This window comes from Chenopodium album, chromosome 12 (assembly GCF_948465745.1).
Source record: "Chenopodium album chromosome 12, dcCheAlbu1.1, whole genome shotgun sequence".
Taxonomy (NCBI): Eukaryota; Viridiplantae; Streptophyta; class Magnoliopsida; order Caryophyllales; family Amaranthaceae; genus Chenopodium; species Chenopodium album.
In genome coordinates, this window is record NC_137845.1 from 47995023 (window position 1) to 48019586 (window position 24564).

The 24564-nt window shown below is 43.3% G+C and overlaps 80 non-coding genes across 80 annotated transcripts; all 80 read right to left on the bottom strand.

The window, feature by feature from the left end:
• Positions 1 to 4: 4 nt before the first annotated feature.
• LOC145572843 (5S ribosomal RNA) lies at positions 5 to 123 on the bottom strand. The gene has a single exon (XR_014096969.1). It is a non-coding gene; the product is annotated as a 5S ribosomal RNA (ribosomal RNA).
• Positions 124 to 311: 188 nt separating this feature from the next.
• Positions 312 to 430, bottom strand: LOC145572844 (5S ribosomal RNA). The gene has a single exon (XR_014096970.1). It is a non-coding gene; the product is annotated as a 5S ribosomal RNA (ribosomal RNA).
• Positions 431 to 618: 188 nt separating this feature from the next.
• Positions 619 to 737, bottom strand: LOC145572845 (5S ribosomal RNA). Its single transcript, XR_014096971.1, has one exon. It is a non-coding gene; the product is annotated as a 5S ribosomal RNA (ribosomal RNA).
• Positions 738 to 925: 188 nt separating this feature from the next.
• LOC145573009 (5S ribosomal RNA) lies at positions 926 to 1044 on the bottom strand. Its single transcript, XR_014097125.1, has one exon. It is a non-coding gene; the product is annotated as a 5S ribosomal RNA (ribosomal RNA).
• A 188-nt stretch (positions 1045 to 1232) lies between these two features.
• LOC145573649 (5S ribosomal RNA) lies at positions 1233 to 1351 on the bottom strand. Its single transcript, XR_014097630.1, has one exon. It is a non-coding gene; the product is annotated as a 5S ribosomal RNA (ribosomal RNA).
• Positions 1352 to 1539: 188 nt separating this feature from the next.
• On the bottom strand, positions 1540 to 1658 carry LOC145572846 (5S ribosomal RNA). The gene has a single exon (XR_014096972.1). It is a non-coding gene; the product is annotated as a 5S ribosomal RNA (ribosomal RNA).
• A 188-nt stretch (positions 1659 to 1846) lies between these two features.
• LOC145573651 (5S ribosomal RNA) lies at positions 1847 to 1965 on the bottom strand. The gene has a single exon (XR_014097632.1). It is a non-coding gene; the product is annotated as a 5S ribosomal RNA (ribosomal RNA).
• Positions 1966 to 2153: 188 nt separating this feature from the next.
• Positions 2154 to 2272, bottom strand: LOC145573652 (5S ribosomal RNA). The gene has a single exon (XR_014097633.1). It is a non-coding gene; the product is annotated as a 5S ribosomal RNA (ribosomal RNA).
• A 188-nt stretch (positions 2273 to 2460) lies between these two features.
• Positions 2461 to 2579, bottom strand: LOC145573653 (5S ribosomal RNA). Its single transcript, XR_014097634.1, has one exon. It is a non-coding gene; the product is annotated as a 5S ribosomal RNA (ribosomal RNA).
• A 188-nt stretch (positions 2580 to 2767) lies between these two features.
• On the bottom strand, positions 2768 to 2886 carry LOC145573654 (5S ribosomal RNA). Its single transcript, XR_014097635.1, has one exon. It is a non-coding gene; the product is annotated as a 5S ribosomal RNA (ribosomal RNA).
• Positions 2887 to 3074: 188 nt separating this feature from the next.
• Positions 3075 to 3193, bottom strand: LOC145573656 (5S ribosomal RNA). The gene has a single exon (XR_014097636.1). It is a non-coding gene; the product is annotated as a 5S ribosomal RNA (ribosomal RNA).
• A 188-nt stretch (positions 3194 to 3381) lies between these two features.
• LOC145573657 (5S ribosomal RNA) lies at positions 3382 to 3500 on the bottom strand. Its single transcript, XR_014097637.1, has one exon. It is a non-coding gene; the product is annotated as a 5S ribosomal RNA (ribosomal RNA).
• A 189-nt stretch (positions 3501 to 3689) lies between these two features.
• LOC145573658 (5S ribosomal RNA) lies at positions 3690 to 3808 on the bottom strand. The gene has a single exon (XR_014097638.1). It is a non-coding gene; the product is annotated as a 5S ribosomal RNA (ribosomal RNA).
• A 189-nt stretch (positions 3809 to 3997) lies between these two features.
• Positions 3998 to 4116, bottom strand: LOC145573659 (5S ribosomal RNA). Its single transcript, XR_014097639.1, has one exon. It is a non-coding gene; the product is annotated as a 5S ribosomal RNA (ribosomal RNA).
• Positions 4117 to 4297: 181 nt separating this feature from the next.
• Positions 4298 to 4416, bottom strand: LOC145573660 (5S ribosomal RNA). The gene has a single exon (XR_014097640.1). It is a non-coding gene; the product is annotated as a 5S ribosomal RNA (ribosomal RNA).
• Positions 4417 to 4604: 188 nt separating this feature from the next.
• On the bottom strand, positions 4605 to 4723 carry LOC145573661 (5S ribosomal RNA). The gene has a single exon (XR_014097641.1). It is a non-coding gene; the product is annotated as a 5S ribosomal RNA (ribosomal RNA).
• Positions 4724 to 4912: 189 nt separating this feature from the next.
• Positions 4913 to 5031, bottom strand: LOC145573663 (5S ribosomal RNA). The gene has a single exon (XR_014097643.1). It is a non-coding gene; the product is annotated as a 5S ribosomal RNA (ribosomal RNA).
• Positions 5032 to 5220: 189 nt separating this feature from the next.
• Positions 5221 to 5339, bottom strand: LOC145573664 (5S ribosomal RNA). The gene has a single exon (XR_014097644.1). It is a non-coding gene; the product is annotated as a 5S ribosomal RNA (ribosomal RNA).
• A 181-nt stretch (positions 5340 to 5520) lies between these two features.
• On the bottom strand, positions 5521 to 5639 carry LOC145573665 (5S ribosomal RNA). The gene has a single exon (XR_014097645.1). It is a non-coding gene; the product is annotated as a 5S ribosomal RNA (ribosomal RNA).
• A 188-nt stretch (positions 5640 to 5827) lies between these two features.
• Positions 5828 to 5946, bottom strand: LOC145573666 (5S ribosomal RNA). The gene has a single exon (XR_014097646.1). It is a non-coding gene; the product is annotated as a 5S ribosomal RNA (ribosomal RNA).
• Positions 5947 to 6134: 188 nt separating this feature from the next.
• On the bottom strand, positions 6135 to 6253 carry LOC145574021 (5S ribosomal RNA). The gene has a single exon (XR_014097992.1). It is a non-coding gene; the product is annotated as a 5S ribosomal RNA (ribosomal RNA).
• A 188-nt stretch (positions 6254 to 6441) lies between these two features.
• On the bottom strand, positions 6442 to 6560 carry LOC145573667 (5S ribosomal RNA). Its single transcript, XR_014097647.1, has one exon. It is a non-coding gene; the product is annotated as a 5S ribosomal RNA (ribosomal RNA).
• Positions 6561 to 6748: 188 nt separating this feature from the next.
• On the bottom strand, positions 6749 to 6867 carry LOC145573668 (5S ribosomal RNA). Its single transcript, XR_014097648.1, has one exon. It is a non-coding gene; the product is annotated as a 5S ribosomal RNA (ribosomal RNA).
• Positions 6868 to 7055: 188 nt separating this feature from the next.
• On the bottom strand, positions 7056 to 7174 carry LOC145573669 (5S ribosomal RNA). The gene has a single exon (XR_014097649.1). It is a non-coding gene; the product is annotated as a 5S ribosomal RNA (ribosomal RNA).
• A 193-nt stretch (positions 7175 to 7367) lies between these two features.
• LOC145572901 (5S ribosomal RNA) lies at positions 7368 to 7486 on the bottom strand. The gene has a single exon (XR_014097024.1). It is a non-coding gene; the product is annotated as a 5S ribosomal RNA (ribosomal RNA).
• Positions 7487 to 7679: 193 nt separating this feature from the next.
• Positions 7680 to 7798, bottom strand: LOC145573670 (5S ribosomal RNA). Its single transcript, XR_014097650.1, has one exon. It is a non-coding gene; the product is annotated as a 5S ribosomal RNA (ribosomal RNA).
• Positions 7799 to 7987: 189 nt separating this feature from the next.
• LOC145572902 (5S ribosomal RNA) lies at positions 7988 to 8106 on the bottom strand. Its single transcript, XR_014097025.1, has one exon. It is a non-coding gene; the product is annotated as a 5S ribosomal RNA (ribosomal RNA).
• Positions 8107 to 8294: 188 nt separating this feature from the next.
• On the bottom strand, positions 8295 to 8413 carry LOC145573013 (5S ribosomal RNA). Its single transcript, XR_014097129.1, has one exon. It is a non-coding gene; the product is annotated as a 5S ribosomal RNA (ribosomal RNA).
• Positions 8414 to 8601: 188 nt separating this feature from the next.
• LOC145572965 (5S ribosomal RNA) lies at positions 8602 to 8720 on the bottom strand. The gene has a single exon (XR_014097084.1). It is a non-coding gene; the product is annotated as a 5S ribosomal RNA (ribosomal RNA).
• A 188-nt stretch (positions 8721 to 8908) lies between these two features.
• LOC145572903 (5S ribosomal RNA) lies at positions 8909 to 9027 on the bottom strand. Its single transcript, XR_014097026.1, has one exon. It is a non-coding gene; the product is annotated as a 5S ribosomal RNA (ribosomal RNA).
• Positions 9028 to 9215: 188 nt separating this feature from the next.
• LOC145573672 (5S ribosomal RNA) lies at positions 9216 to 9334 on the bottom strand. The gene has a single exon (XR_014097651.1). It is a non-coding gene; the product is annotated as a 5S ribosomal RNA (ribosomal RNA).
• A 188-nt stretch (positions 9335 to 9522) lies between these two features.
• LOC145573552 (5S ribosomal RNA) lies at positions 9523 to 9641 on the bottom strand. Its single transcript, XR_014097540.1, has one exon. It is a non-coding gene; the product is annotated as a 5S ribosomal RNA (ribosomal RNA).
• Positions 9642 to 9829: 188 nt separating this feature from the next.
• On the bottom strand, positions 9830 to 9948 carry LOC145573046 (5S ribosomal RNA). Its single transcript, XR_014097160.1, has one exon. It is a non-coding gene; the product is annotated as a 5S ribosomal RNA (ribosomal RNA).
• A 193-nt stretch (positions 9949 to 10141) lies between these two features.
• LOC145573932 (5S ribosomal RNA) lies at positions 10142 to 10260 on the bottom strand. Its single transcript, XR_014097905.1, has one exon. It is a non-coding gene; the product is annotated as a 5S ribosomal RNA (ribosomal RNA).
• Positions 10261 to 10448: 188 nt separating this feature from the next.
• Positions 10449 to 10567, bottom strand: LOC145573016 (5S ribosomal RNA). Its single transcript, XR_014097132.1, has one exon. It is a non-coding gene; the product is annotated as a 5S ribosomal RNA (ribosomal RNA).
• A 188-nt stretch (positions 10568 to 10755) lies between these two features.
• Positions 10756 to 10874, bottom strand: LOC145573931 (5S ribosomal RNA). The gene has a single exon (XR_014097904.1). It is a non-coding gene; the product is annotated as a 5S ribosomal RNA (ribosomal RNA).
• Positions 10875 to 11062: 188 nt separating this feature from the next.
• On the bottom strand, positions 11063 to 11181 carry LOC145572904 (5S ribosomal RNA). Its single transcript, XR_014097027.1, has one exon. It is a non-coding gene; the product is annotated as a 5S ribosomal RNA (ribosomal RNA).
• Positions 11182 to 11374: 193 nt separating this feature from the next.
• On the bottom strand, positions 11375 to 11493 carry LOC145572969 (5S ribosomal RNA). Its single transcript, XR_014097088.1, has one exon. It is a non-coding gene; the product is annotated as a 5S ribosomal RNA (ribosomal RNA).
• Positions 11494 to 11686: 193 nt separating this feature from the next.
• On the bottom strand, positions 11687 to 11805 carry LOC145572905 (5S ribosomal RNA). The gene has a single exon (XR_014097028.1). It is a non-coding gene; the product is annotated as a 5S ribosomal RNA (ribosomal RNA).
• A 193-nt stretch (positions 11806 to 11998) lies between these two features.
• Positions 11999 to 12117, bottom strand: LOC145572864 (5S ribosomal RNA). The gene has a single exon (XR_014096989.1). It is a non-coding gene; the product is annotated as a 5S ribosomal RNA (ribosomal RNA).
• A 188-nt stretch (positions 12118 to 12305) lies between these two features.
• LOC145572906 (5S ribosomal RNA) lies at positions 12306 to 12424 on the bottom strand. The gene has a single exon (XR_014097029.1). It is a non-coding gene; the product is annotated as a 5S ribosomal RNA (ribosomal RNA).
• Positions 12425 to 12612: 188 nt separating this feature from the next.
• On the bottom strand, positions 12613 to 12731 carry LOC145572981 (5S ribosomal RNA). The gene has a single exon (XR_014097099.1). It is a non-coding gene; the product is annotated as a 5S ribosomal RNA (ribosomal RNA).
• A 188-nt stretch (positions 12732 to 12919) lies between these two features.
• Positions 12920 to 13038, bottom strand: LOC145573031 (5S ribosomal RNA). Its single transcript, XR_014097146.1, has one exon. It is a non-coding gene; the product is annotated as a 5S ribosomal RNA (ribosomal RNA).
• Positions 13039 to 13226: 188 nt separating this feature from the next.
• Positions 13227 to 13345, bottom strand: LOC145572814 (5S ribosomal RNA). The gene has a single exon (XR_014096941.1). It is a non-coding gene; the product is annotated as a 5S ribosomal RNA (ribosomal RNA).
• Positions 13346 to 13533: 188 nt separating this feature from the next.
• On the bottom strand, positions 13534 to 13652 carry LOC145573673 (5S ribosomal RNA). The gene has a single exon (XR_014097652.1). It is a non-coding gene; the product is annotated as a 5S ribosomal RNA (ribosomal RNA).
• A 188-nt stretch (positions 13653 to 13840) lies between these two features.
• Positions 13841 to 13959, bottom strand: LOC145573675 (5S ribosomal RNA). Its single transcript, XR_014097654.1, has one exon. It is a non-coding gene; the product is annotated as a 5S ribosomal RNA (ribosomal RNA).
• Positions 13960 to 14147: 188 nt separating this feature from the next.
• Positions 14148 to 14266, bottom strand: LOC145573676 (5S ribosomal RNA). The gene has a single exon (XR_014097655.1). It is a non-coding gene; the product is annotated as a 5S ribosomal RNA (ribosomal RNA).
• Positions 14267 to 14454: 188 nt separating this feature from the next.
• LOC145573677 (5S ribosomal RNA) lies at positions 14455 to 14573 on the bottom strand. Its single transcript, XR_014097657.1, has one exon. It is a non-coding gene; the product is annotated as a 5S ribosomal RNA (ribosomal RNA).
• Positions 14574 to 14761: 188 nt separating this feature from the next.
• LOC145573678 (5S ribosomal RNA) lies at positions 14762 to 14880 on the bottom strand. Its single transcript, XR_014097658.1, has one exon. It is a non-coding gene; the product is annotated as a 5S ribosomal RNA (ribosomal RNA).
• Positions 14881 to 15070: 190 nt separating this feature from the next.
• Positions 15071 to 15189, bottom strand: LOC145572851 (5S ribosomal RNA). Its single transcript, XR_014096976.1, has one exon. It is a non-coding gene; the product is annotated as a 5S ribosomal RNA (ribosomal RNA).
• Positions 15190 to 15379: 190 nt separating this feature from the next.
• Positions 15380 to 15498, bottom strand: LOC145572852 (5S ribosomal RNA). The gene has a single exon (XR_014096977.1). It is a non-coding gene; the product is annotated as a 5S ribosomal RNA (ribosomal RNA).
• Positions 15499 to 15686: 188 nt separating this feature from the next.
• Positions 15687 to 15805, bottom strand: LOC145572854 (5S ribosomal RNA). The gene has a single exon (XR_014096979.1). It is a non-coding gene; the product is annotated as a 5S ribosomal RNA (ribosomal RNA).
• A 188-nt stretch (positions 15806 to 15993) lies between these two features.
• LOC145572980 (5S ribosomal RNA) lies at positions 15994 to 16112 on the bottom strand. Its single transcript, XR_014097098.1, has one exon. It is a non-coding gene; the product is annotated as a 5S ribosomal RNA (ribosomal RNA).
• Positions 16113 to 16300: 188 nt separating this feature from the next.
• On the bottom strand, positions 16301 to 16419 carry LOC145573679 (5S ribosomal RNA). Its single transcript, XR_014097659.1, has one exon. It is a non-coding gene; the product is annotated as a 5S ribosomal RNA (ribosomal RNA).
• Positions 16420 to 16607: 188 nt separating this feature from the next.
• LOC145572855 (5S ribosomal RNA) lies at positions 16608 to 16726 on the bottom strand. Its single transcript, XR_014096980.1, has one exon. It is a non-coding gene; the product is annotated as a 5S ribosomal RNA (ribosomal RNA).
• Positions 16727 to 16914: 188 nt separating this feature from the next.
• Positions 16915 to 17033, bottom strand: LOC145573680 (5S ribosomal RNA). Its single transcript, XR_014097660.1, has one exon. It is a non-coding gene; the product is annotated as a 5S ribosomal RNA (ribosomal RNA).
• A 188-nt stretch (positions 17034 to 17221) lies between these two features.
• On the bottom strand, positions 17222 to 17340 carry LOC145573681 (5S ribosomal RNA). The gene has a single exon (XR_014097661.1). It is a non-coding gene; the product is annotated as a 5S ribosomal RNA (ribosomal RNA).
• A 188-nt stretch (positions 17341 to 17528) lies between these two features.
• LOC145572856 (5S ribosomal RNA) lies at positions 17529 to 17647 on the bottom strand. Its single transcript, XR_014096981.1, has one exon. It is a non-coding gene; the product is annotated as a 5S ribosomal RNA (ribosomal RNA).
• A 188-nt stretch (positions 17648 to 17835) lies between these two features.
• On the bottom strand, positions 17836 to 17954 carry LOC145573682 (5S ribosomal RNA). The gene has a single exon (XR_014097662.1). It is a non-coding gene; the product is annotated as a 5S ribosomal RNA (ribosomal RNA).
• A 188-nt stretch (positions 17955 to 18142) lies between these two features.
• Positions 18143 to 18261, bottom strand: LOC145573916 (5S ribosomal RNA). The gene has a single exon (XR_014097890.1). It is a non-coding gene; the product is annotated as a 5S ribosomal RNA (ribosomal RNA).
• A 188-nt stretch (positions 18262 to 18449) lies between these two features.
• LOC145573683 (5S ribosomal RNA) lies at positions 18450 to 18568 on the bottom strand. The gene has a single exon (XR_014097663.1). It is a non-coding gene; the product is annotated as a 5S ribosomal RNA (ribosomal RNA).
• A 188-nt stretch (positions 18569 to 18756) lies between these two features.
• On the bottom strand, positions 18757 to 18875 carry LOC145572857 (5S ribosomal RNA). The gene has a single exon (XR_014096982.1). It is a non-coding gene; the product is annotated as a 5S ribosomal RNA (ribosomal RNA).
• A 188-nt stretch (positions 18876 to 19063) lies between these two features.
• LOC145572967 (5S ribosomal RNA) lies at positions 19064 to 19182 on the bottom strand. The gene has a single exon (XR_014097086.1). It is a non-coding gene; the product is annotated as a 5S ribosomal RNA (ribosomal RNA).
• A 188-nt stretch (positions 19183 to 19370) lies between these two features.
• Positions 19371 to 19489, bottom strand: LOC145572804 (5S ribosomal RNA). The gene has a single exon (XR_014096931.1). It is a non-coding gene; the product is annotated as a 5S ribosomal RNA (ribosomal RNA).
• Positions 19490 to 19677: 188 nt separating this feature from the next.
• LOC145572858 (5S ribosomal RNA) lies at positions 19678 to 19796 on the bottom strand. The gene has a single exon (XR_014096983.1). It is a non-coding gene; the product is annotated as a 5S ribosomal RNA (ribosomal RNA).
• Positions 19797 to 19984: 188 nt separating this feature from the next.
• LOC145572860 (5S ribosomal RNA) lies at positions 19985 to 20103 on the bottom strand. Its single transcript, XR_014096985.1, has one exon. It is a non-coding gene; the product is annotated as a 5S ribosomal RNA (ribosomal RNA).
• A 187-nt stretch (positions 20104 to 20290) lies between these two features.
• LOC145573684 (5S ribosomal RNA) lies at positions 20291 to 20409 on the bottom strand. Its single transcript, XR_014097664.1, has one exon. It is a non-coding gene; the product is annotated as a 5S ribosomal RNA (ribosomal RNA).
• Positions 20410 to 20597: 188 nt separating this feature from the next.
• LOC145572861 (5S ribosomal RNA) lies at positions 20598 to 20716 on the bottom strand. Its single transcript, XR_014096986.1, has one exon. It is a non-coding gene; the product is annotated as a 5S ribosomal RNA (ribosomal RNA).
• A 188-nt stretch (positions 20717 to 20904) lies between these two features.
• Positions 20905 to 21022, bottom strand: LOC145573083 (5S ribosomal RNA). Its single transcript, XR_014097196.1, has one exon. It is a non-coding gene; the product is annotated as a 5S ribosomal RNA (ribosomal RNA).
• Positions 21023 to 21210: 188 nt separating this feature from the next.
• LOC145573918 (5S ribosomal RNA) lies at positions 21211 to 21329 on the bottom strand. The gene has a single exon (XR_014097892.1). It is a non-coding gene; the product is annotated as a 5S ribosomal RNA (ribosomal RNA).
• A 188-nt stretch (positions 21330 to 21517) lies between these two features.
• On the bottom strand, positions 21518 to 21636 carry LOC145573929 (5S ribosomal RNA). The gene has a single exon (XR_014097902.1). It is a non-coding gene; the product is annotated as a 5S ribosomal RNA (ribosomal RNA).
• A 188-nt stretch (positions 21637 to 21824) lies between these two features.
• Positions 21825 to 21943, bottom strand: LOC145573686 (5S ribosomal RNA). The gene has a single exon (XR_014097666.1). It is a non-coding gene; the product is annotated as a 5S ribosomal RNA (ribosomal RNA).
• A 188-nt stretch (positions 21944 to 22131) lies between these two features.
• Positions 22132 to 22250, bottom strand: LOC145573687 (5S ribosomal RNA). The gene has a single exon (XR_014097667.1). It is a non-coding gene; the product is annotated as a 5S ribosomal RNA (ribosomal RNA).
• Positions 22251 to 22438: 188 nt separating this feature from the next.
• On the bottom strand, positions 22439 to 22557 carry LOC145573688 (5S ribosomal RNA). The gene has a single exon (XR_014097668.1). It is a non-coding gene; the product is annotated as a 5S ribosomal RNA (ribosomal RNA).
• Positions 22558 to 22745: 188 nt separating this feature from the next.
• Positions 22746 to 22864, bottom strand: LOC145573689 (5S ribosomal RNA). The gene has a single exon (XR_014097669.1). It is a non-coding gene; the product is annotated as a 5S ribosomal RNA (ribosomal RNA).
• Positions 22865 to 23052: 188 nt separating this feature from the next.
• Positions 23053 to 23171, bottom strand: LOC145573690 (5S ribosomal RNA). Its single transcript, XR_014097670.1, has one exon. It is a non-coding gene; the product is annotated as a 5S ribosomal RNA (ribosomal RNA).
• Positions 23172 to 23359: 188 nt separating this feature from the next.
• Positions 23360 to 23478, bottom strand: LOC145573691 (5S ribosomal RNA). Its single transcript, XR_014097671.1, has one exon. It is a non-coding gene; the product is annotated as a 5S ribosomal RNA (ribosomal RNA).
• Positions 23479 to 23666: 188 nt separating this feature from the next.
• LOC145572997 (5S ribosomal RNA) lies at positions 23667 to 23785 on the bottom strand. Its single transcript, XR_014097114.1, has one exon. It is a non-coding gene; the product is annotated as a 5S ribosomal RNA (ribosomal RNA).
• Positions 23786 to 23973: 188 nt separating this feature from the next.
• On the bottom strand, positions 23974 to 24092 carry LOC145573692 (5S ribosomal RNA). Its single transcript, XR_014097672.1, has one exon. It is a non-coding gene; the product is annotated as a 5S ribosomal RNA (ribosomal RNA).
• A 188-nt stretch (positions 24093 to 24280) lies between these two features.
• LOC145573693 (5S ribosomal RNA) lies at positions 24281 to 24399 on the bottom strand. The gene has a single exon (XR_014097673.1). It is a non-coding gene; the product is annotated as a 5S ribosomal RNA (ribosomal RNA).
• Positions 24400 to 24564: the final 165 nt, after the last annotated feature.

Below are 24564 nucleotides of genomic sequence, written 5' to 3' on the forward strand. Positions count from 1 at the left end.
AAAAGGGGTGCAACACGAGGACTTCCCAGGAGGTCACCCATCCTAGTACTACTCTCGCCCAAGCGCGCTTAACTGCGGAGTTCTGATGGGATCCGGTGCATTAGTGCTGGTATGATCGCACCCATTTACTTAGAGCGTTAATTTTTATTTATACCCTTTCCAGCCCCTGATTTCTTTTAAAATGCCGTAACTTTGCTCCCGATCGCCCGAACTAAACATTTTTTTCTTTCAAATTGGTTAGTTTTTCGGGATCTACGCGTCTCAAATCAAAATAACCAAAAACAAAAATAAATTCCGAATTCGCCGAAAAAGGGGTGCAACACGAGGACTTCCCAGGAGGTCACCCATCCTAGTACTACTCTCGCCCAAGCGCGCTTAACTGCGGAGTTCTGATGGGATCCGGTGCATTAGTGCTGGTATGATCGCACCCATTTACTTAGAGCGTTAATTTTTATTTATACCCTTTCCAGCCCCTGATTTCTTTTAAAATGCCGTAACTTTGCGCCCGATCGCCCGAACTAAACATTTTTTTCTTTCAAATTGGTTAGTTTTTCGGGATCTACGCGTCTCAAATCAAAATAACCAAAAACAAAAATAAATTCCGAATTCGCCGAAAAAGGGGTGCAACACGAGGACTTCCCAGGAGGTCACCCATCCTAGTACTACTCTCGCCCAAGCGCGCTTAACTGCGGAGTTCTGATGGGATCCGGTGCATTAGTGCTGGTATGATCGCACCCATTTACTTAGAGCGTTAATTTTTATTTATACCCTTTCCAGCCCCTGATTTCTTTTAAAATGCCGTAACTTTGCGCCCGATCGCCCGAACTAAACATTTTTTTCTTTCAAATTGGTTAGTTTTTCGGGATCTACGCGTCTCAAATCAAAATAACCAAAAACAAAAATAAATTCCGAATTCGCCGAAAAAGGGGTGCAACACGAGGACTTCCCAGGAGGTCACCCATCCTAGTACTACTCTCGCCCAAGCGCGCTTAACTGCGGAGTTCTGATGGGATCCGATGCATTAGTGCTGGTATGATCGCACCCATTTACTTAGAGCGTTAATTTTTATTTATACCCTTTCCAGCCCCTGATTTCTTTTAAAATGCCGTAACTTTGCGCCCGATCGCCCGAACTAAACATTTTTTTCTTTCAAATTGGTTAGTTTTTCGGGATCTACGCGTCTCAAATCAAAATAACCAAAAACAAAAATAAATTCCGAATTCGCCGAAAAAGGGGTGCAACACGAGGACTTCCCAGGAGGTCACCCATCCTAGTACTACTCTCGCCCAAGCACGCTTAACTGCGGAGTTCTGATGGGATCCGGTGCATTAGTGCTGGTATGATCGCACCCATTTACTTAGAGCGTTAATTTTTATTTATACCCTTTCCAGCCCCTGATTTCTTTTAAAATGCCGTAACTTTGCGCCCGATCGCCCGAACTAAACATTTTTTTCTTTCAAATTGGTTAGTTTTTCGGGATCTACGCGTCTCAAATCAAAATAACCAAAAACAAAAATAAATTCCGAATTCGCCGAAAAAGGGGTGCAACACGAGGACTTCCCAGGAGGTCACCCATCCTAGTACTACTCTCGCCCAAGCGCGCTTAACTGCGGAGTTCTGATGGGATCCGGTGCATTAGTGCTGGTATGATCGCACCCATTTACTTAGAGCGTTAATTTTTATTTATACCCTTTCCAGCCCCTGATTTCTTTTAAAATGCCGTAACTTTGCGCCCGATCGCCCGAACTAAACATTTTTTTCTTTCAAATTGGTTAGTTTTTCGGGATCTACGCGTCTCAAATCAAAATAACCAAAAACAAAAATAAATTCCGAATTCGCCGAAAAAGGGGTGCAACACGAGGACTTCCCAGGAGGTCACCCATCCTAGTACTACTCTCGCCCAAGCACGCTTAACTGCGGAGTTCTGATGGGATCCGGTGCATTAGTGCTGGTATGATCGCACCCATTTACTTAGAGCGTTAATTTTTATTTATACCCTTTCCAGCCCCTGATTTCTTTTAAAATGCCGTAACTTTGCGCCCGATCGCCCGAACTAAACATTTTTTTCTTTCAAATTGGTTAGTTTTTCGGGATCTACGCGTCTCAAATCAAAATAACCAAAAACAAAAATAAATTCCGAATTCGCCGAAAAAGGGGTGCAACACGAGGACTTCCCAGGAGGTCACCCATCCTAGTACTACTCTCGCCCAAGCACGCTTAACTGCGGAGTTCTGATGGGATCCGGTGCATTAGTGCTGGTATGATCGCACCCATTTACTTAGAGCGTTAATTTTTTTTTATACCCTTTCCAGCCCCTGATTTCTTTTAAAATGCCGTAACTTTGCGCCCGATCGCCCGAACTAAACATTTTTTTCTTTCAAATTGGTTAGTTTTTCGGGATCTACGCGTCTCAAATCAAAATAACCAAAAACAAAAATAAATTCCGAATTCGCCGAAAAAGGGGTGCAACACGAGGACTTCCCAGGAGGTCACCCATCCTAGTACTACTCTCGCCCAAGCACGCTTAACTGCGGAGTTCTGATGGGATCCGGTGCATTAGTGCTGGTATGATCGCACCCATTTACTTAGAGCGTTAATTTTTATTTATACCCTTTCCAGCCCCTGATTTCTTTTAAAATGCCGTAACTTTGCGCCCGATCGCCCGAACTAAACATTTTTTTCTTTCAAATTGGTTTGTTTTTCGGGATCTACGCGTCTCAAATCAAAATAACCAAAAACAAAAATAAATTCCGAATTCGCCGAAAAAGGGGTGCAACACGAGGACTTCCCAGGAGGTCACCCATCCTAGTACTACTCTCGCCCAAGCACGCTTAACTGCGGAGTTCTGATGGGATCCGGTGCATTAGTGCTGGTATGATCGCACCCATTTACTTAGAGCGTTAATTTTTATTTATACCCTTTCCAGCCCCTGATTTCTTTTAAAATGCCGTAACCTTGCGCCCGATCGCCCGAACTAAACATTTTTTTCTTTCAAATTGGTTAGTTTTTCGGGATCTACGCGTCTCAAATCAAAATAACCAAAAACAAAAATAAATTCCGAATTCGCCGAAAAAGGGGTGCAACACGAGGACTTCCCAGGAGGTCACCCATCCTAGTACTACTCTCGCCCAAGCACGCTTAACTGCGGAGTTCTGATGGGATCCGGTGCATTAGTGCTGGTATGATCGCACCCATTTACTTAGAGCGTTAATTTTTATTTATACCCTTTCCAGCCCCTGATTTCTTTTAAAATGCCGTAACTTTGCGCCCGATCGCCCGAACTAAACATTTTTTTCTTTCAAATTGGTTAGTTTTTCGGGATCTACGCGTCTCAAATCAAAATAACCAAAAACAAAAATAAATTCCGAATTCGCCGAAAAAGGGGTGCAACACGAGGACTTCCCAGGAGGTCACCCATCCTAGTACTACTCTCGCCCAAGCACGCTTAACTGCGGAGTTCTGATGGGATCCGGTGCATTAGTGCTGGTATGATCGCACCCATTTACTTAGAGCGTTAATTTTTATTTATACCCTTTCCGGCCCCTGATTTCTTTTAAAATGCCGTAACTTTGCGCCCGATCGCCCGAACTAAACATTTTTTTTCTTTCAAATTGGTTAGTTTTTCGGGATCTACGCGTCTCAAATCAAAATAACCAAAAACAAAAATAAATTCCGAATTCGCCGAAAAAGGGGTGCAACACGAGGACTTCCCAGGAGGTCACCCATCCTAGTACTACTCTCGCCCAAGCACGCTTAACTGCGGAGTTCTGATGGGATCCGGTGCATTAGTGCTGGTATGATCGCACCCATTTACTTAGAGCGTTAATTTTTATTTATACCCTTTCCGGCCCCTGATTTCTTTTAAAATGCCGTAACTTTGCGCCCGATCGCCCGAACTAAACATTTTTTTTCTTTCAAATTGGTTAGTTTTTCGGGATCTACGCGTCTCAAATCAAAATAACCAAAAACAAAAATAAATTCCGAATTCGCCGAAAAAGGGGTGCAACACGAGGACTTCCCAGGAGGTCACCCATCCTAGTACTACTCTCGCCCAAGCACGCTTAACTGCGGAGTTCTGATGGGATCCGGTGCATTAGTGCTGGTATGATCGCACCCATTTACTTAGAGCGTTAATTTTTATTTATACCCTTTCCGGCCCCTGATTTCTTTTAAAATGCCGTAACTTTGCGCCCGAACTAAACATTTTTTTTCTTTCAAATTGGTTAGTTTTTCGGGATCTACGCGTCTCAAATCAAAATAACCAAAAACAAAAATAAATTCCGAATTCGCCGAAAAAGGGGTGCAACACGAGGACTTCCCAGGAGGTCACCCATCCTAGTACTACTCTCGCCCAAGCACGCTTAACTGCGGAGTTCTGATGGGATCCGGTGCATTAGTGCTGGTATGATCGCACCCATTTACTTAGAGCGTTAATTTTTATTTATACCCTTTCCAGCCCCCGATTTCTTTTAAAATGCCGTAACTTTGCGCCCGATCGCCCGAACTAAACGTTTTTTTCTTTCAAATTTGTTAGTTTTTCGGGATCTACGCGTCTCAAATCAAAATAACCAAAAACAAAAATAAATTCCGAATTCGCCGAAAAAGGGGTGCAACACGAGGACTTCCCAGGAGGTCACCCATCCTAGTACTACTCTCGCCCAAGCACGCTTAACTGCGGAGTTCTGATGGGATCCGGTGCATTAGTGCTGGTATGATCGCACCCATTTACTTAGAGCGTTAATTTTTATTTATACCCTTTCCGGCCCCTGATTTCTTTTAAAATGCCGTAACTTTGCGCCCGATCGCCCGAACTAAACATTTTTTTTCTTTCAAATTGGTTAGTTTTTCGGGATCTACGCGTCTCAAATCAAAATAACCAAAAACAAAAATAAATTCCGAATTCGCCGAAAAAGGGGTGCAACACGAGGACTTCCCAGGAGGTCACCCATCCTAGTACTACTCTCGCCCAAGCACGCTTAACTGCGGAGTTCTGATGGGATCCGGTGCATTAGTGCTGGTATGATCGCACCCATTTACTTAGAGCGTTAATTTTTATTTATACCCTTTCCGGCCCCTGATTTCTTTTAAAATGCCGTAACTTTGCGCCCGATCGCCCGAACTAAACATTTTTTTTCTTTCAAATTGGTTAGTTTTTCGGGATCTACGCGTCTCAAATCAAAATAACCAAAAACAAAAATAAATTCCGAATTCGCCGAAAAAGGGGTGCAACACGAGGACTTCCCAGGAGGTCACCCATCCTAGTACTACTCTCGCCCAAGCACGCTTAACTGCGGAGTTCTGATGGGATCCGGTGCATTAGTGCTGGTATGATCGCACCCATTTACTTAGAGCGTTAATTTTTATTTATACCCTTTCCGGCCCCTGATTTCTTTTAAAATGCCGTAACTTTGCGCCCGAACTAAACATTTTTTTTCTTTCAAATTGGTTAGTTTTTCGGGATCTACGCGTCTCAAATCAAAATAACCAAAAACAAAAATAAATTCCGAATTCGCCGAAAAAGGGGTGCAACACGAGGACTTCCCAGGAGGTCACCCATCCTAGTACTACTCTCGCCCAAGCACGCTTAACTGCGGAGTTCTGATGGGATCCGGTGCATTAGTGCTGGTATGATCGCACCCATTTACTTAGAGCGTTAATTTTTATTTATACCCTTTCCAGCCCCCGATTTCTTTTAAAATGCCGTAACTTTGCGCCCGATCGCCCGAACTAAACGTTTTTTTCTTTCAAATTTGTTAGTTTTTCGGGATCTACGCGTCTCAAATCAAAATAACCAAAAACAAAAATAAATTCCGAATTCGCCGAAAAAGGGGTGCAACACGAGGACTTCCCAGGAGGTCACCCATCCTAGTACTACTCTCGCCCAAGCACGCTTAACTGCGGAGTTCTGATGGGATCCGGTGCATTAGTGCTGGTATGATCGCACCCATTTACTTAGAGCGTTAATTTTTATTTATACCCTTTCCAGCCCCTGATTTCTTTTAAAATGCCGTAACTTTGCGCCCGATCGCCCGAACTAAACATTTTTTTCTTTCAAATTGGTTAGTTTTTCGGGATCTACGCGTCTCAAATCAAAATAACCAAAAACAAAAATAAATTCCGAATTCGCCGAAAAAGGGGTGCAACACGAGGACTTCCCAGGAGATCACCCATCCTAGTACTACTCTCGCCCAAGCACGCTTAACTGCGGAGTTCTGATGGGATCCGGTGCATTAGTGCTGGTATGATCGCACCCATTTACTTAGAGCGTTAATTTTTATTTATACCCTTTCCAGCCCCTGATTTCTTTTAAAATGCCGTAACCTTGCGCCCGATCGCCCGAACTAAACATTTTTTTCTTTCAAATTGGTTAGTTTTTCGGGATCTACGCGTCTCAAATCAAAATAACCAAAAACAAAAATAAATTCCGAATTCGCCGAAAAAGGGGTGCAACACGAGGACTTCCCAGGAGGTCACCCATCCTAGTACTACTCTCGCCCAAGCACGCTTAACTGCGGAGTTCTGATGGGATCCGGTGCATTAGTGCTGGTATGATCGCACCCATTTACTTAGAGCGTTAATTTTTATTTATACCCTTTCCAGCCCCTGATTTCTTTTAAAATGCCGTAACTTTGCGCCCGATCGCCCGAACTAAACATTTTTTTCTTTCAAATTGGTTAGTTTTTCGGGATCTACGCGTCTCAAATCAAAATAACCAAAAACAAAAATAAATTCCGAATTCGCCGAAAAAGGGGTGCAACACGAGGACTTCCCAGGAGGTCACCCATCCTAGTACTACTCTCGCCCAAGCACGCTTAACTGCGGAGTTCTGATGGGATCCGGTGCATTAGTGCTGGTATGATCGCACCCATTTACTTAGAGCGTTAATTTTTATTTATACCCTTTCCAGCCCCTGATTTCTTTTAAAATGCCGTAACTTTGCGCCCGATCGCCCGAACTAAACATTTTTTTCTTTCAAATTGGTTAGTTTTTCGGGATCTACGCGTCTCAAATCAAAATAACCAAAAACAAAAATAAATTCCGAATTCGCCGAAAAAGGGGTGCAACACGAGGACTTCCCAGGAGGTCACCCATCCTAGTACTACTCTCGCCCAAGCACGCTTAACTGCGGAGTTCTGATGGGATCCGGTGCATTAGTGCTGGTATGATCGCACCCATTTACTTAGAGCGTTAATTTTTATTTTATTTATACCCTATCCAGCCCCTGATTTCTTTTAAAATGCCGTAACCTTGCGCCCGATCGCCCGAACTAAACATTTTTTTCTTTCAAATTGGTTAGTTTTTCGGGATCTACGCGTCTCAAATCAAAATAACCAAAAACAAAAATAAATTCCGAATTCGCCGAAAAAGGGGTGCAACACGAGGACTTCCCAGGAGGTCACCCATCCTAGCACTACTCTCGCCCAAGCACGCTTAACTGCGGAGTTCTGATGGGATCCGGTGCATTAGTGCTGGTATGATCGCACCCATTTACTTAGAGCGTTAATTTTTATTTTATTTATACCCTTTCCAGCCCCTGATTTCTTTTAAAATGCCGTAACTTTGCGCCCGATCGCCCGAACTAAACATTTTTTTCTTTCAAATTGGTTAGTTTTTCGGGATCTACGCGTCTCAAATCAAAATAACCAAAAACAAAAATAAATTCCGAATTCGTCGAAAAAGGGGTGCAACACGAGGACTTCCCAGGAGGTCACCCATCCTAGTACTACTCTCGCCCAAGCACGCTTAACTGCGGAGTTCTGATGGGATCCGGTGCATTAGTGCTGGTATGATCGCACCCAATTACTTAGAGCGTTAATTTTTATTTATACCCTTTCCAGCCCCTGATTTCTTTTAAAATGCTGTAACTTTGCGCCCGATCGCCCGAACTAAACATTTTTTTTCTTTCAAATTGGTTAGTTTTTCGGGATCTACGCGTCTCAAATCAAAATAACCAAAAACAAAAATAAATTCCGAATTCGCCGAAAAAGGGGTGCAACACGAGGACTTCCCAGGAGGTCACCCATCCTAGCACTACTCTCGCCCAAGCACGCTTAACTGCGGAGTTCTGATGGGATCCGGTGCATTAGTGCTGGTATGATCGCACCCATTTACTTAGAGCGTTAATTTTTATTTATACCCTTTCCAGCCCCTGATTTCTTTTAAAATGCCGTAACTTTGCGCCCGATCGCCCGAACTAAACATTTTTTTCTTTCAAATTGGTTAGTTTTTCGGGATCTACGCGTCTCAAATCAAAATAACCAAAAACAAAAATAAATTCCGAATTCGCCGAAAAAGGGGTGCAACAAGAGGACTTCCCAGGAGGTCACCCATCCTAGTACTACTCTCGCCCAAGCACGCTTAACTGCGGAGTTCTGACGGGATCCGGTGCATTAGTGCTGGTATGATCGCACCCATTTACTTAGAGCGTTAATTTTTATTTATACCCTTTCCAGCCCCTGATTTCTTTTAAAATGCCGTAACTTTGCGCCCGATCGCCCGAACTAAACGTTTTTTTCTTTCAAATTGGTTAGTTTTTCGGGATCTACGCGTCTCAAATCAAAATAACCAAAAACAAAAATAAATTCCGAATTCGCCGAAAAAGGGGTGCAACACGAGGACTTCCCAGGAGGTCACCCATCCTAGTACTACTCTCGCCCAAGCACGCTTAACTGCGGAGTTCTGATGGGATCCGGTGCATTAGTGATGGTATGATCGCACCCATTTACTTAGAGCGTTAATTTTTATTTATACCCTTTCCAGCCCCCGATTTCTTTTAAAATGCCGTAACTTTGCGCCCGATCGCCCGAACTAAACGTTTTTTTCTTTCAAATTGGTTAGTTTTTCGGGATCTACGCGTCTCAAATCAAAATAACCAAAAACAAAAATAAATTCCGAATTCGCCGAAAAAGGGGTGCAACACGAGGACTTCCCAGGAGGTCACCCATCCTAGCACTACTCTCGCCCAAGCACGCTTAACTGCGGAGTTCTGATGGGATCCGGTGCATTAGTGCTGGTATGATCGCACCCATTTACTTAGAGCGTTAATTTTTATTTATACCCTTTCCAGCCCCCGATTTCTTTTAAAATGCCGTAACTTTGCGCCCGATCGCCCGAACTAAACGTTTTTTTCTTTCAAATTGGTTAGTTTTCCGGGATCTACGCGTCTCAAATCAAAATAACCAAAAACAAAAATAAATTCTGAATTCGCCGAAAAAGGGGTGCAACACGAGGACTTCCCAGGAGGTCACCCATCCTAGTACTACTCTCGCCCAAGCACGCTTAACTGCGGAGTTCTGATGGGATCCGGTGCATTAGTGCTGGTATGATCGCACCCATTTACTTAGAGCGTTAATTTTTATTTATACCCTTTCTTGCCCCCGATTTCTTTTAAAATGCCGTAACTTTGCGCCCGATCGCCCGAACTAAACGTTTTTTTCTTTCAAATTGGTTAGTTTTTCGGGATCTACGCGTCTCAAATCAAAATAACCAAAAACAAAAATAAATTCCGAATTCGCCGAAAAAGGGGTGCAACACGAGGACTTCCCAGGAGGTCACCCATCCTAGTACTACTCTCGCCCAAGCACTCTTAACTGCGGAGTTCTGATGGGATCCGGTGCATTAGTGCTGGTATGATCGCACCCATTTACTTAGAGCGTTAATTTTTATTTATACCCTTTCCAGCCCCCGATTTCTTTTAAAATGCCGTAACTTTGCGCCCGATCGCCCGAACTAAACGTTTTTTTCTTTCAAATTGGTTAGTTTTTCGGGATCTACGCGTCTCAAATCAAAATAACCAAAAACAAAAATAAATTCCGAATTCGCCGAAAAAGGGGTGCAACACGAGGACTTCCCAGGAAGTCACCCATCCTAGCACTACACTCGCCCAAGCACGCTTAACTGCGGAGTTCTGATGGGATCCGGTGCATTAGTGCTGGTATGATCGCACCCATTTACTTAGAGCGTTAATTTTTATTTTATTTATACCCTTTCCAGCCCCTGATTTCTTTTAAAATGCCGTAACTTTGCGCCCGATCGCCCGAACTAAACATTTTTTTCTTTCAAATTGGTTAGTTTTTCGGGATCTACGCGTCTCAAATCAAAATAACCAAAAACAAAAATAAATTCCGAATTCGTCGAAAAAGGGGTGCAACACGAGGACTTCCCAAGAGGTCACCCATCCTAGTACTACTCTCGCCCAAGCACGCTTAACTGCGGAGTTCTGATGGGATCCGGTGCATTAGTGCAGGTATGATCGCACCCAATTACTTAGAGCGTTAATTTTTATTTATACCCTTTCCAGCCCCTGATTTCTTTTAAAATGCCGTAACTTTGCGCCCGATCGCCCGAACTAAACATTTTTTTCTTTCAAATTGGTTAGTTTTTCGGGATCTACGCGTCTCAAATCAAAATAACCAAAAACAAAAATAAATTCCGAATTCGCCGAAAAAGGGGTGCAACACGAGGACTTCCCAGGAGGTCACCCATCCTAGCACTACTCTCGCCCAAGCACGCTTAACTGCAGAGTTCTGATGGGATCCGGTGCATTAGTGCTGGTATGATCGCACCCATTTACTTAGAGCGTTAATTTTTATTTATACCCTTTCCAGCCCCTGATTTCTTTTAAAATGCCGTAACTTTGCGCCCGATCGCCCGAACTAAACATTTTTTTCTTTCAAATTGGTTAGTTTTTCGGGATCTACGCGTCTCAAATCAAAATAACCAAAAACAAAAATAAATTCCGAATTCGCCGAAAAAGGGGTGCAACACGAGGACTTCCCAGGAGGTCACCCATCCTAGTACTACTCTCGCCCAAGCACGCTTAACTGCGGAGTTCTGATGGGATCCGGTGCATTAGTGCTGGTATGACCGCACCCATTTACTTAGAGCGTTAATTTTTATTTATACCCTTTCCAGCCCCTGATTTGTTTTAAAATGCCGTAACTTTGCGCCCGATCGCCCGAACTAAACATTTTTTTCTTTCAAATTGGTTAGTTTTTCGGGATCTACGCGTCTCAAATCAAAATAACCAAAAACAAAAATAAATTCCGAATTCGCCGAAAAAGGGGTGCAACACGAGGACTTCCCAGGAGGTCACCCATCCTAGCACTACTCTCGCCCAAGCACGCTTAACTGCGGAGTTCTGATGGGATCCGGTGCATTAGTGCTGGTATGATCGCACCCATTTACTTAGAGCGTTAATTTTTATTTTATTTATACCCTATCCAGCCCCTGATTTCTTTTAAAATGCCGTAACTTTGCGCCCGATCGCCCGAACTAAACATTTTTTTCTTTCAAATTGGTTAGTTTTTCGGGATCTACGCGTCTCAAATCAAAATAACCAAAAACAAAAATAAATTCCGAATTCGCCGAAAAAGGGGTGCAACACGAGGACTTCCCAGGAGGTCACCCATCCTAGCACTACTCTCGCCCAAGCACGCTTAACTGCGGAGTTCTAATGGGATCCGGTGCATTAGTGCTGGTATGATCGCACCCATTTACTTAGAGCGTTAATTTTTATTTTATTTATACCCTTTCAAGCCCCTGATTTCTTTTAAAATGCCGTAACTTTGCGCCCGATCGCCCGAACTAAACATTTTTTTCTTTCAAATTGGTTAGTTTTTCGGGATCTACGCGTCTCAAATCAAAATAACCAAAAACAAAAATAAATTCCGAATTCGCCGAAAAAGGGGTGCAACACGAGGACTTCCCAGGAGGTCACCCATCCTAGCACTACTCTCGCCCAAGCACGCTTAACTGCGGAGTTCTGATGGGATCCGGTGCATTAGTGCTGGTATGATCGCACCCATTTACTTAGAGCGTTAATTTTTATTTTATTTATACCCTTTCCAGCCCCTGATTTCTTTTAAAATGCCGTAACTTTGCGCCCGATCGCCCGAACTAAACATTTTTTTCTTTCAAATTGGTTAGTTTTTCGGGATCTACGCGTCTCAAATCAAAATAACCAAAAACAAAAATAAATTCCGAATTCGCCGAAAAAGGGGTGCAACACGAGGACTTCCCAGGAGGTCACCCATCCTAGTACTACTCTCGCCCAAGCACGCTTAACTGCGGAGTTCTGATGGGATCCGGTGCATTAGTGCTGGTATGATCACTCCCAATTACTTAGAGCGTTAATTTTTATTTATACCCTTTCCAGCCCCTGATTTCTTTTAAAATGCCGTAACTTTGCGCCCGATCGCCCGAACTAAACATTTTTTTCTTTCAAATTGGTTAGTTTTTCGGGATCTACGCGTCTCAAATCAAAATAACCAAAAACAAAAATAAATTCCGAATTCGCCGAAAAAGGGGTGCAACACGAGGACTTCCCAGGAGGTCACCCATCCTAGCACTACTCTCGCCCAAGCACGCTTAACTGCGGAGTTCTGATGGGATCCGGTGCATTAGTGCTGGTATGATCGCACCCATTTACTTAGAGCGTTAATTTTTATTTATACCCTTTCCAGCCCCTGATTTCTTTTAAAATGCCGTAACTTTGCGCCCGATCGCCCGAACTAAACATATTTTTCTTTCAAATTGGTTAGTTTTTCGGGATCTACGCGTCTCAAATCAAAATAACCAAAAACAAAAATAAATTCCGAATTCGCCGAAAAAGGGGTGCAACACGAGGACTTCCCTGGAGGTCAGCCATCCTAGTACTACTCTCGCCCAAGCACGCTTAACTGCGGAGTTCTGATGGGATCCGGTGCATTAGTGCTGGTATGATCGCACCCATTTACTTAGAGCGTTAATTTTTATTTATACCCTTTCCAGCCCCTGATTTCTTTTAAAATGCCGTAACTTTGCGCCCGATCGCCCGAACTAAACATTTTTTTCTTTCAAATTGGTTAGTTTTTCGGGATCTACGCGTCTCAAATCAAAATAACCAAAAACAAAAATAAATTCCGAATTCGCCGAAAAAGGGTTGCAACACGAGGACTTCCCAGGAGGTCACCCATCCTAGTACTACTCTCGCCCAAGCACGCTTAACTGCGGAGTTCTGATGGGATTCGGTGCATTAGTGCTGGTATGATCGCACCCATTTACTTAGAGCGTTAATTTTTATTTATACCCTTTCCAGCCCCTGATTTCTTTTAAAATGCCGTAACTTTGCGCCCGATCGCCCGATCTAAACATTTTTTTCTTTCAAATTGGTTAGTTTTTCGGGATCTACGCGTCTCAAATCAAAATAACCAAAAACAAAAATAAATTCCAAATTCGCCGAAAAAGGGGTGCAACACGAGGACTTCCCAGGAGGTCACCCATCCTAGTACTACTCTCGCCCAAGCACGCTTAACTGCGAAGTTCTGATGGGATCCGGTGCATTAGTGCTGGTATGATCGCACCCATTTACTTAGAGCGTTAATTTTTATTTATACCCTTTCCAGCCCCTGATTTCTTTTAAAATGCCGTAACTTTGCGCCCGATCGCCCGAACTAAACATTTTTTTCTTTCAAATTGGTTAGTTTTTCGGGATCTACGCGTCTCAAATCAAAATAACCAAAAACAAAAATAAATTCCGAATTCGCCGAAAAAGGGGTGCAACACGAGGACTTCCCAGGAGGTCACCCATCCTAGTACTACTCTCGCCCAAGCACGCTTAACTGCGGAGTTCTGATGGGATCCGGTGCATTAGTGCTGGTATGATCGCACCCATTTACTTAGAGCGTTAATTTTTATTTATACCCTTTCCAGCCCCTGATTTCTTTTAAAATGCCGTAACTTTGCGCCCGATCGCCCGAACTAAACATTTTTTTCTTTCAAATTGGTTAGTTTTTCGGGATCTACGCGTCTCAAATCAAAATAACCAAAAACAAAAATAAATTTCGAATTCGCCGAAAAAGGGGTGCAACACGAGGACTTCCCAGGAGGTCACCCATCCTAGTACTACTCTCGCCCAAGCACGCTTAACTGCGGAGTTCTGATGGGATCCGGTGCATTAGTGCTGGTATGATCGCACCCATTTACTTAGAGCGTTAATTTTTATTTATACCCTTTCCAGCCCCTGATTTCTTTTAAAATGCCGTAACTTTGCGCCCGATCGCCTGAACTAAACATTTTTTTCTTTCAAATTGGTTAGTTTTTCGAGATCTACGCGTCTCAAATCAAAATAACCAAAAACAAAAATAAATTCCGAATTCGCCGAAAAAGGGGTGCAACACGAGGACTTCCCAGGAGGTCACCCATCCTAGTACTACTCTCGCCCAAGCACGCTTAACTGCGGAGTTCTGATGGGATCCGGTGCATTAGTGCTGGTATGATCGCACCCATTTACTTAGAGCGTTAATTTTTATTTATACCCTTTCCAGCCCCTGATTTCTTTTAAAATGCCGTAACTTTGCGCCCGATCGCCCGATCTAAACATTTTTTTCTTTCAAATTGGTTAGTTTTTCGGGATCTACGCGTCTCAAATCAAAATAACCAAAAACAAAAATAAATTCCGAATTCGCCGAAAAAGGGGTGCAACACGAGGACTTCCCAGGAGGTCACCCATCCTAGTACTACTCTCGCCCAAGCACGCTTAACTGCGGAGTTCTGATGGGATCCGGTGCATTAGTGCTGGTATGATCGCACCCATTTACTTAGAGCGTTAATTTTTATTTATACCCTTTCCAGCCCCTGATTTCTTTTAAAATGCCGTAACTTTGCGCCCGATCGCCCGATCTAAACATTTTTTTCTTTCAAATTGGTTAGTTTTTCGGGATCTACGCGTCTCAAATCAAAATAACCAAAAACAAAAATAAATTCCGAATTCGCCGAAAAAGGGGTGCAACACGAGGACTTCCCAGGAGGTCACCCATCCTAGTACTACTCTCGCCCAAGCACGCTTAACTGCGGAGTTCTGATGGGATCCGGTGCATTAGTGCTGGTATGATCGCACCCATTTACTTAGAGCGTTAATTTTTATTTATACCCTTTCCAGCCCCTGATTTCTTTTAAAATGCCGTAACTTTGCGCCCGATCGCCCGAACTAAACATTTTTTTTTCTTTCAAATTGGTTAGTTTTTCGGGATCTACGCGTCTCAAATCAAAATAACCAAAAACAAAAATAAATTCCGAATTCGCCGAAAAAGGGGTGCAACACGAGGACTTCCCAGGAGGTCACCCATCCTAGTACTACTCTCGCCCAAGCACGCTTAACTGCGGAGTTCTGATGGGGTCCGGTGCATTAGTGCTGGTATGATCGCACCCATTTACTTAGAGCGTTAATTTTTATTTATACCCTTTCCAGCCCCTGATTTCTTTTAAAATGCCGTAACTTTGCGCCCGATCGCCCGAACTAAACATTTTTTTTTCTTTCAAATTGGTTAGTTTTTCGGGATCTACGCGTCTCAAATCAAAATAACCAAAAACAAAAATAAATTCCGAATTCGCCGAAAAAGGGGTGCAACACGAGGACTTCCCAGGAGGTCACCCATCCTAGTACTACTCTCGCCCAAGCACGCTTAACTGCGGAGTTCTGATGGGGTCCGGTGCATTAGTGCTGGTATGATCGCACCCATTTACTTAGAGCGTTAATTTTTATTTATACCCTTTCCAGCCCCTGATTTCTTTTAATATGCCGTAACTTTGCGCCCGATCGCCCGAACTAAACATTTTTTTCTTTCAAATTGGTTAGTTTTTCGGGATCTACGCGTCTCAAATCAAAATAACCAAAAACAAAAATAAATTCCGAATTCGCCGAAAAAGGGGTGCAACACGAGGACTTCCCAGGAGGTCACCCATCCTAGTACTACTCTCGCCCAAGCACGCTTAACTGCGGAGTTCTGATGGGGTCCGGTGCATTAGTGCTGGTATGATCGCACCCATTTACTTAGAGCGTTAATTTTTATTTATACCCTTTCCAGCCCCTGATTTCTTTTAAAATGCCGTAACTTTGCGCCCGATCGCCCGAACTAAACATTTTTTTCTTTCAAATTGGTTAGTTTTTCGGGATCTACGCGTCTCAAATCAAAATAACCAAAAACAAAAATAAATTCCGAATTCGCCGAAAAAGGGGTGCAACACGAGGACTTCCCAGGAGGTCACCCATCCTAGTACTACTCTCGCCCAAGCACGCTTAACTGCGGAGTTCTGATGGGGTCCAGTGCATTAGTGCTGGTATGATCGCACCCATTTACTTAGAGCGTTAATTTTTATTTATGCCCTTTCCAGCCCCTGATTTCTTTTAAAATGCCGAAACTTTGCGCCCGATCGCCCGATCTAAACATTTTTTTCTTTCAAATTGGTTAGTTTTTCGGGATCTACGCGTCTCAAATCAAAATAACCAAAAACAAAAATAAATTCCGAATTCGCCGAAAAAGGGGTGCAACACGAGGACTTCCCAGGAGGTCACCCATCCTAGTACTACTCTCGCCCAAGCACGCTTAACTGCGGAGTTCTGATGGGATCCGGTGCATTAGTGCTGGTATGATCGCACCCATTTACTTAGAGCGTTAATTTTTATTTATACCCTTTCCAGCCCCTGATTTCTTTTAAAATGCCGTAACTTTGTGCCCGATCGCCCGAACTAAACATTTTTTTCTTTCAAATTGGTTAGTTTTTCGGGATCTACGCGTCTCAAATCAAAATAACCAAAAACAAAAATAAATTCCGAATTCGCCGAAAAAGGGGTGCAACACGAGGACTTCCCAGGAGGTCACCCATCCTAGTACTACTCTCGCCCAAGCACGCTTAACTGCGGAGTTCTGATGGGGTCCGGTGCATTAGTGCTGGTATGATCGCACCCATTTACTTAGAGCGTTAATTTTTATTTATACCCTTTCCAGCCCCTGATTTCTTTAAAAATGCCGTAACTTTGCGCCCGATCGCCCGAACTAAACATTTTTTTCTTTCAAATTGGTTAGTTTTTCGGGATCTACGCGTCTCAAATCAAAATAACCAAAAACAAAAATAAATTCCGAATTCGCCGAAAAAGGGGTGCAACACGAGGACTTCCCAGGAGGTCACCCATCCTAGTACTACTCTCGCCCAAGCACGCTTAACTGCGGAGTTCTGATGGGATCCGGTGCATTAGTGCTGGTATGATCGCACCCATTTACTTAGAGCGTTAATTTTTATTTATACCCTTTCCAGCCCCTGATTTCTTTTAAAATGCCGTAACTTTGCGCCCGATCGCCCGATCTAAACATTTTTTTCTTTCAAATTGGTTAGTTTTTCGGGATCTACGCGTCTCAAATCAAAATAACCAAAAACAAAAATAAATTCCGAATTCGCCGAAAAAGGGGTGCAACACGAGGACTTCCCAGGAGGTCACCCATCCTAGTACTACTCTCGCCCAAGCACGCTTAACTGCGGAGTTCTGATGGGATCCGGTGCATTAGTGCTGGTATGATCGCACCCATTTACTTAGAGCGTTAATTTTTATTTATACCCTTTCCAGCCCCTGATTTCTTTTAAAATGCCGTAACTTTGCGCCCGATCGCCCGAACTAAACATTTTTTTCTTTCAAATTGGTTAGTTTTTCGGGATCTACGCGTCTCAAATCAAAATAACCAAAAACAAAAATAAATTCCGAATTCGCCGAAAAAGGGGTGCAACACGAGGACTTCCCAGGAGGTCACCCATCCTAGTACTACTCTCGCCCAAGCACGCTTAACTGCGGAGTTCTGATGGGGTCCGGTGCATTAGTGCTGGTATGATCGCACCCATTTACTTAGAGCGTTAATTTTTATTTATGCCCTTTCCAGCCCCTGATTTCTTTTAAAATGCCGTAACTTTGCGCCCGATCGCCCGATCTAAACATTTTTTTCTTTCAAATTGGTTAGTTTTTCGGGATCTACGCGTCTCAAATCAAAATAACCAAAAACAAAAATAAATTCCGAATTCGCCGAAAAAGGGGTGCAACACGAGGACTTCCCAGGAGGTCACCCATCCTAGTACTACTCTCGCCCAAGCACGCTTAACTGCGGAGTTCTGATGGGATCCGGTGCATTAGTGCTGGTATGATCGCACCCATTTACTTAGAGCGTTAATTTTTATTTATACCCTTTCCAGCCCCTGATTTCTTTTAAAATGCCGTAACTTTGCGCCCGATCGCCCGATCTAAACATTTTTTTCTTTCAAATTGGTTAGTTTTTCGGGATCTACGCGTCTCAAATCAAAATAACCAAAAACAAAAATAAATTCCGAATTCGCCGAAAAAGGGGTGCAACACAAGGACTTCCCAGGAGGTCACCCATCCTAGTACTACTCTTGCCCAAGCACGCTTAACTGCGGAGTTCTGATGGGATCCGGTGCATTAGTGCTGGTATGATCGCACCCATTTACTTAGAGCGTTAATTTTTATTTATACCCTTTCCAGCCCCTGATTTCTTTTAAAATGCCGTAACTTTGCGCCCGATCGCCCGAACTAAACATTTTTTTCTTTCAAATTGGTTAGTTTTTCGGGATCTACGCGTCTCAAATCAAAATAACCAAAAACAAAAATAAATTCCGAATTCGCCGAAAAAGGGGTGCAACACGAGGACTTCCCAGGAGGTCACCCATCCTAGTACTACTCTCGCCCAAGCACGCTTAACTGCGGAGTTCTGATGGGATCCGGTGCATTAGTGCTGGTATGATCGCACCCATTTACTTAGAGCGTTAATTTTTATTTATACCCTTTCCAGCCCCTGATTTCTTTTAAAATGCCGTAACTTTGCGCCCGATCGCCCGAACTAAACATTTTTTTCTTTCAAATTGGTTAGTTTTTCGGGATCTACGCGTCTCAAATCAAAATAACCAAAAACAAAAATAAATTCCGAATTCGCCGAAAAAGGGGTGCAACACGAGGACTTCCCAGGAGGTCACCCATCCTAGTACTACTCTCGCCCAAGCACGCTTAACTGCGGAGTTCTGATGGGGTCCGGTGCATTAGTGCTGGTATGATCGCACCCATTTACTTAGAGCGTTAATTTTTATTTATACCCTTTCCAGCCCCTGATTTCTTTTAAAATGCCGTAACTTTGCGCCCGATCGCCCGAACTAAACATTTTTTTCTTTCAAATTGGTTAGTTTTTCGGGATCTACGCGTCTCAAATCAAAATAACCAAAAACAAAAATAAATTCCGAATTCGCCGAAAAAGGGGTGCAACACGAGGACTTCCCAGGAGGTCACCCATCCTAGTACTACTCTCGCCCAAGCACGCTTAACTGCGGAGTTCTGATGGGGTCCGGTGCATTAGTGCTGGTATGACCGCACCCATTTACTTAGAGCGTTAATTTTTATTTATGCCCTTTCCAGCCCCTGATTTCTTTTAAAATGCCGTAACTTTGCGCCCGATCGCCCGAACTAAACATTTTTTTCTTTCAAATTGGTTAGTTTTTCGGGATCTACGCGTCTCAAATCAAAATAACCAAAAACAAAAATAAATTCCGAATTCGCCGAAAAAGGGGTGCAACACGAGGACTTCCCAGGAGGTCACCCATCCTAATACTACTCTCGCCCAAGCACGCTTAACTGCGGAGTTCTGATGGGATCCGGTGCATTAGTGCTGGTATGATCGCACCCATTTACTTAGAGCGTTAATTTTTATTTATACCCTTTCCAGCCCCTGATTTCTTTTAAAATGCCGTAACTTTGCGCCCGATCGCCTGAACTAAACATTTTTTTCTTTCAAATTGGTTAGTTTTTCGGGATCTACGCGTCTCAAATCAAAATAACCAAAAACAAAAATAAATTCCGAATTCGCCGAAAAAGGGGTGCAACACGAGGACTTCCCAGGAGGTCACCCATCCTAGTACTACTCTCGCCCAAGCACGCTTAACTGCGGAGTTCTGATGGGGTCCGGTGCATTAGTGCTGGTATGATCGCACCCATTTACTTAGAGCGTTAATTTTTATTTATACCCTTTCCAGCCCCTGATTTCTTTTAAAATGCCGTAACTTTGCGCCCGATCGCCCGAACTAAACATTTTTTTCTTTCAAATTGGTTAGTTTTTCGGGATCTACGCGTTTCAAATCAAAATAACTAAAAACAAAAATAAATTCCGAATTCGCCGAAAAAGGGGTGCAACACGAGGACTTCCCAGGAGGTCACCCATCCTAGTACTACTCTCGCCCAAGCACGCTTAACTGCGGAGTTCTGATGGGGTCCGGTGCATTAGTGCTGGTATGATCGCACCCATTACTTAGAGCGTTAATTTTTATTTATGCCCTTTCCAGCCCCTGATTTCTTTTAAAATGCCGTAACTTTGCGCCCGATCGCCCGATCTAAACATTTTTTTCTTTCAAATTGGTTAGTTTTTCGGGATCTACGCGTCTCAAATTAAAATAACCAAAAACAAAAATAAATTCCGAATTCGCCGAAAAAGGGGTGCAACACGAGGACTTCCCAGGAGGTCACCCATCCTAGTACTACTCTCGCCCAAGCACGCTTAACTGCGGAGTTCTGATGGGATCCGGTGCATTAGTGCTGGTATGATCGCACCCATTTACTTAGAGCGTTAATTTTTATTTATACCCTTTCCAGCCCCTGATTTCTTTTAAAATGCCGTAACTTTGCGCCCGATCGCCCGAACTAAACATTTTTTTCTTTCAAATTGGTTAGTTTTTCGGGATCTACGCGTCTCAAATCAAAATAACCAAAAACAAAAATAAATTCCGAATTCGCCGAAAAAGGGGTGCAACACGAGGACTTCCCAGGAGGTCACCCATCCTAGTACTACTCTCGCCCAAGCACGCTTAACTGCGGAGTTCTGATGGGGTCCGGTGCATTAGTGCTGGTATGATCGCACCCATTTACTTAGAGCGTTAATTTTTATTTATGCCCTTTCCAGCCCCTGATTTCTTTTAAAACGTCGTAACTTTGCGCCCGATCGCCCGATCTAAACATTTTTTTCTTTCAAATTGGTTAGTTTTTCGGGATCTACGCGTCTCAAATCAAAATAACCAAAAACAAAAATAAATTCCGAATTCGCCGAAAAAGGGGTGCAACACGAGGACTTCCCAGGAGGTCACCCATCCTAGTACTACTCTCGCCCAAGCACGCTTAACTGCGGAGTTCTGATGGGATCCGGTGCATTAGTGTGGTATGATCGCACCCATTTACTTAGAGCGTTAATTTTTATTTATACCCTTTCCAGCCCCTGATTTCTTTTAAAATGCCGTAACTTTGCGCCCGATCGCCCGAACTAAACATTTTTTTCTTTCAAATTGGTTAGTTTTTCGGGATCTACGCGTCTCAAATCAAAATAACCAAAAACAAAAATAAATTCCGAATTCGCCGAAAAAGGGGTGCAACACGAGGACTTCCCAGGAGGTCACCCATCCTAGTACTACTCTCGCCCAAGCACGCTTAACTGCGGAGTTCTAATGGGATCCGGTGCATTAGTGCTGGTATGATCGCACCCATTTACTTAGAGCGTTAATTTTTATTTATACCCTTTCCAGCCCCTGATTTATTTTAAAATGCCGTAACTTTGCGCCCGATCGCCCGAACTAAACATTTTTTTCTTTCAAATTGGTTAGTTTTTCGGGATCTACGCGTCTCAAATCAAAATAACCAAAAACAAAAATAAATTCCGAATTCGCCGAAAAAGGGGTGCAACACGAGGACTTCCCAGGAGGTCACCCAACCTAGTACTACTCTCGCCCAAGCACGCTTAACTGCGGAGTTCTGATGGGATCCGGTGCATTAGTGCTGGTATGATCGCACCCATTTACTTAGAGCGTTAATTTTTATTTATACCCTTTCCAGCCCCTGATTTCTTTTAAAATGCCGTAACTTTGCGCCCGATCGCCCGAACTAAACATTTTTTTCTTTCAAATTGGTTAGTTTTTCGGGATCTACGCGTCTCAAATCAAAATAACCAAAAACAAAAATAAATTCCGAATTCGCCGAAAAAGGGGTGCAACACGAGGACTTCCCAGGAGGTCACCCATCCTAGTACTACTCTCGCCCAAGCACGCTTAACTGCGGAGTTCTGATGGGATCCGGTGCATTAGTGCTGGTATGATCGCACCCATTTACTTAGAGCGTTAATTTTTATTTATACCCTTTCCAGCCCCTGATTTCTTTTAAAATGTCGTAACTTTGCGCCCGATCGCCCGAACTAAACATTTTTTTCTTTCAAATTGGTTAGTTTTTCGGGATCTACGCGTCTCAAATCAAAATAACCAAAAACAAAAATAAATTCCGAATTCGCCGAAAAAGGGGTGCAACACGAGGACTTCCCAGGAGGTCACCCATCCTAGTACTACTCTCGCCCAAGCACGCTTAACTGCGGAGTTCTGATGGGATCCGGTGCATTAGTGCTGGTATGATCGCACCCATTTACTTAGAGCGTTAATTTTTATTTATACCCTTTCCAGCCCCTGATTTCTTTTAAAATGCCGTAACTTTGCGCCCGATCGCCCGAACTAAACATTTTTTTCTTTCAAATTGGTTAGTTTTTCGGGATCTACGCGTCTCAAATCAAAATAACCAAAAACAAAAATAAATTCCGAATTCGCCGAAAAAGGGGTGCAACACGAGGACTTCCCAGGAGGTCACCCATCCTAGTACTACTCTCGCCCAAGCACGCTTAACTGCGGAGTTCTGATGGGATCCGGTGCATTAGTGCTGGTATGATCGCACCCATTTACTTAGAGCGTTAATTTTTATTTATACCCTTTCCAGCCCCTGATTTCTTTTAAAATGCCGTAACTTTGCGCCCGATCGCCCGAACTAAACATTTTTTTCTTTCAAATTGGTTAGTTTTTCGGGATCTACGCGTCTCAAATCAAAATAACCAAAAACAAAAATAAATTCCGAATTCGCCGAAAAAGGGGTGCAACACGAGGACTTCCCAGGAGGTCACCCATCCTAGTACTACTCTCGCCCAAGCACGCTTAACTGCGGAGTTCTGATGGGATCCGGTGCATTAGTGCTGGTATGATCGCACCCATTTACTTAGAGCGTTAATTTTTATTTATACCCTTTCCAGCCCCTGATTTCTTTTAAAATGCCGTAACTTTGCGCTCGATCGCCCGATCTAAACATTTTTTTCTTTCAAATTGGTTAGTTTTTCGGGATCTACGCGTCTCAAATCAAAATAACCAAAAACAAAAATAAATTCCGAATTCGCCGAAAAAGGGGTGCAACACGAGGACTTCCCAGGAGGTCACCCATCCTAGTACTACTCTCGCCCAAGCACGCTTAACTGCGGAGTTCTGATGGGATCCGGTGCATTAGTGCTGGTATGATCGCACCCATTTACTTAGAGCGTTAATTTTTATTTATACCCTTTCCAGCCCCTGATTTCTTTTAAAATGCCGTAACTTTGCGCCCGATCGCCCGAACTAAACATTTTTTTCTTTCAAATTGGTTAGTTTTTCGGGATCTACGCGTCTCAAATCAAAATAACCAAAAACAAAAATAAATTCCGAATTCGCCGAAAAAGGGGTGCAACACGAGGACTTCCCAGGAGGTCACCCATCCTAGTACTACTCTCGCCCAAGCACGCTTAACTGCGGAGTTCTGATGGGATCCGGTGCATTAGTGCTGGTATGATCGCACCCATTTACTTAGAGCGTTAATTTTTATTTATACCCTTTCCAGCCCCTGATTTCTTTTAAAATGCCGTAACTTTGCGCCCGATCGCCCGAACTAAACATTTTTTTCTTTCAAATTGGTTAGTTTTTCGGGATCTACGCGTCTCAAATCAAAATAACCAAAAACAAAAATAAATTCCGAATTCGCCGAAAAAGGGGTGCAACACGAGGACTTCCCAGGATGTCACCCATCCTAGTACTACTCTCGCCCAAGCACGCTTAACTGCGGAGTTCTGATGGGATCCGGTGCATTAGTGCTGGTATGATCGCACCCATTTACTTAGAGCGTTAATTTTTATTTATACCCTTTCCAGCCCCTGATTTCTTTTAAAATGCCGTAACTTTGCGCCCGATCGCCCGATCTAAACATTTTTTTCTTTCAAATTGGTTAGTTTTTCGAGATCTACGCGTCTCAAATCAAAATAACCAAAAACAAAAATAAATTCCGAATTCGCCGAAAAAGGGGTGCAACACGAGGACTTCCCAGGAGGTCACCCATCCTAGTACTACTCTCGCCCAAGCACGCTTAACTGCGGAGTTCTGATGGGATCCGGTGCATTAGTGCTGGTATGATCGCACCCATTTACTTAGAGCGTTAATTTTTATTTATACCCTTTCCAGCCCCTGATTTCTTTTAAAATGCCGTAACTTTGCGCCCGATCGCCCGAACTAAACATTTTTTTCTTTCAAATTGGTTAGTTTTTCGGGATCTACGCGTCTCAAATCAAAATAACCAAAAACAAAAATAAATTCCGAATTCGCCGAAAAAGGGGTGCAACACGAGGACTTCCCAGGAGGTCACCCATCCTAGTACTACTCTCGCCCAAGCACGCTTAACTGCGGAGTTCTGATGGGATCCGGTGCATTAGTGCTGGTATGATCGCACCCATTTACTTAGAGCGTTAATTTTTATTTATACCCTTTCCAGCCCCTGATTTCTTTTAAAATGCCGTAACTTTGAGCCCGATCGCTCGAACTAAACATTTTTTTCTTTCAAATTGGTTAGTTTTTCGGGATCTACGCGTCTCAAATCAAAATAACCAAAAACAAAAA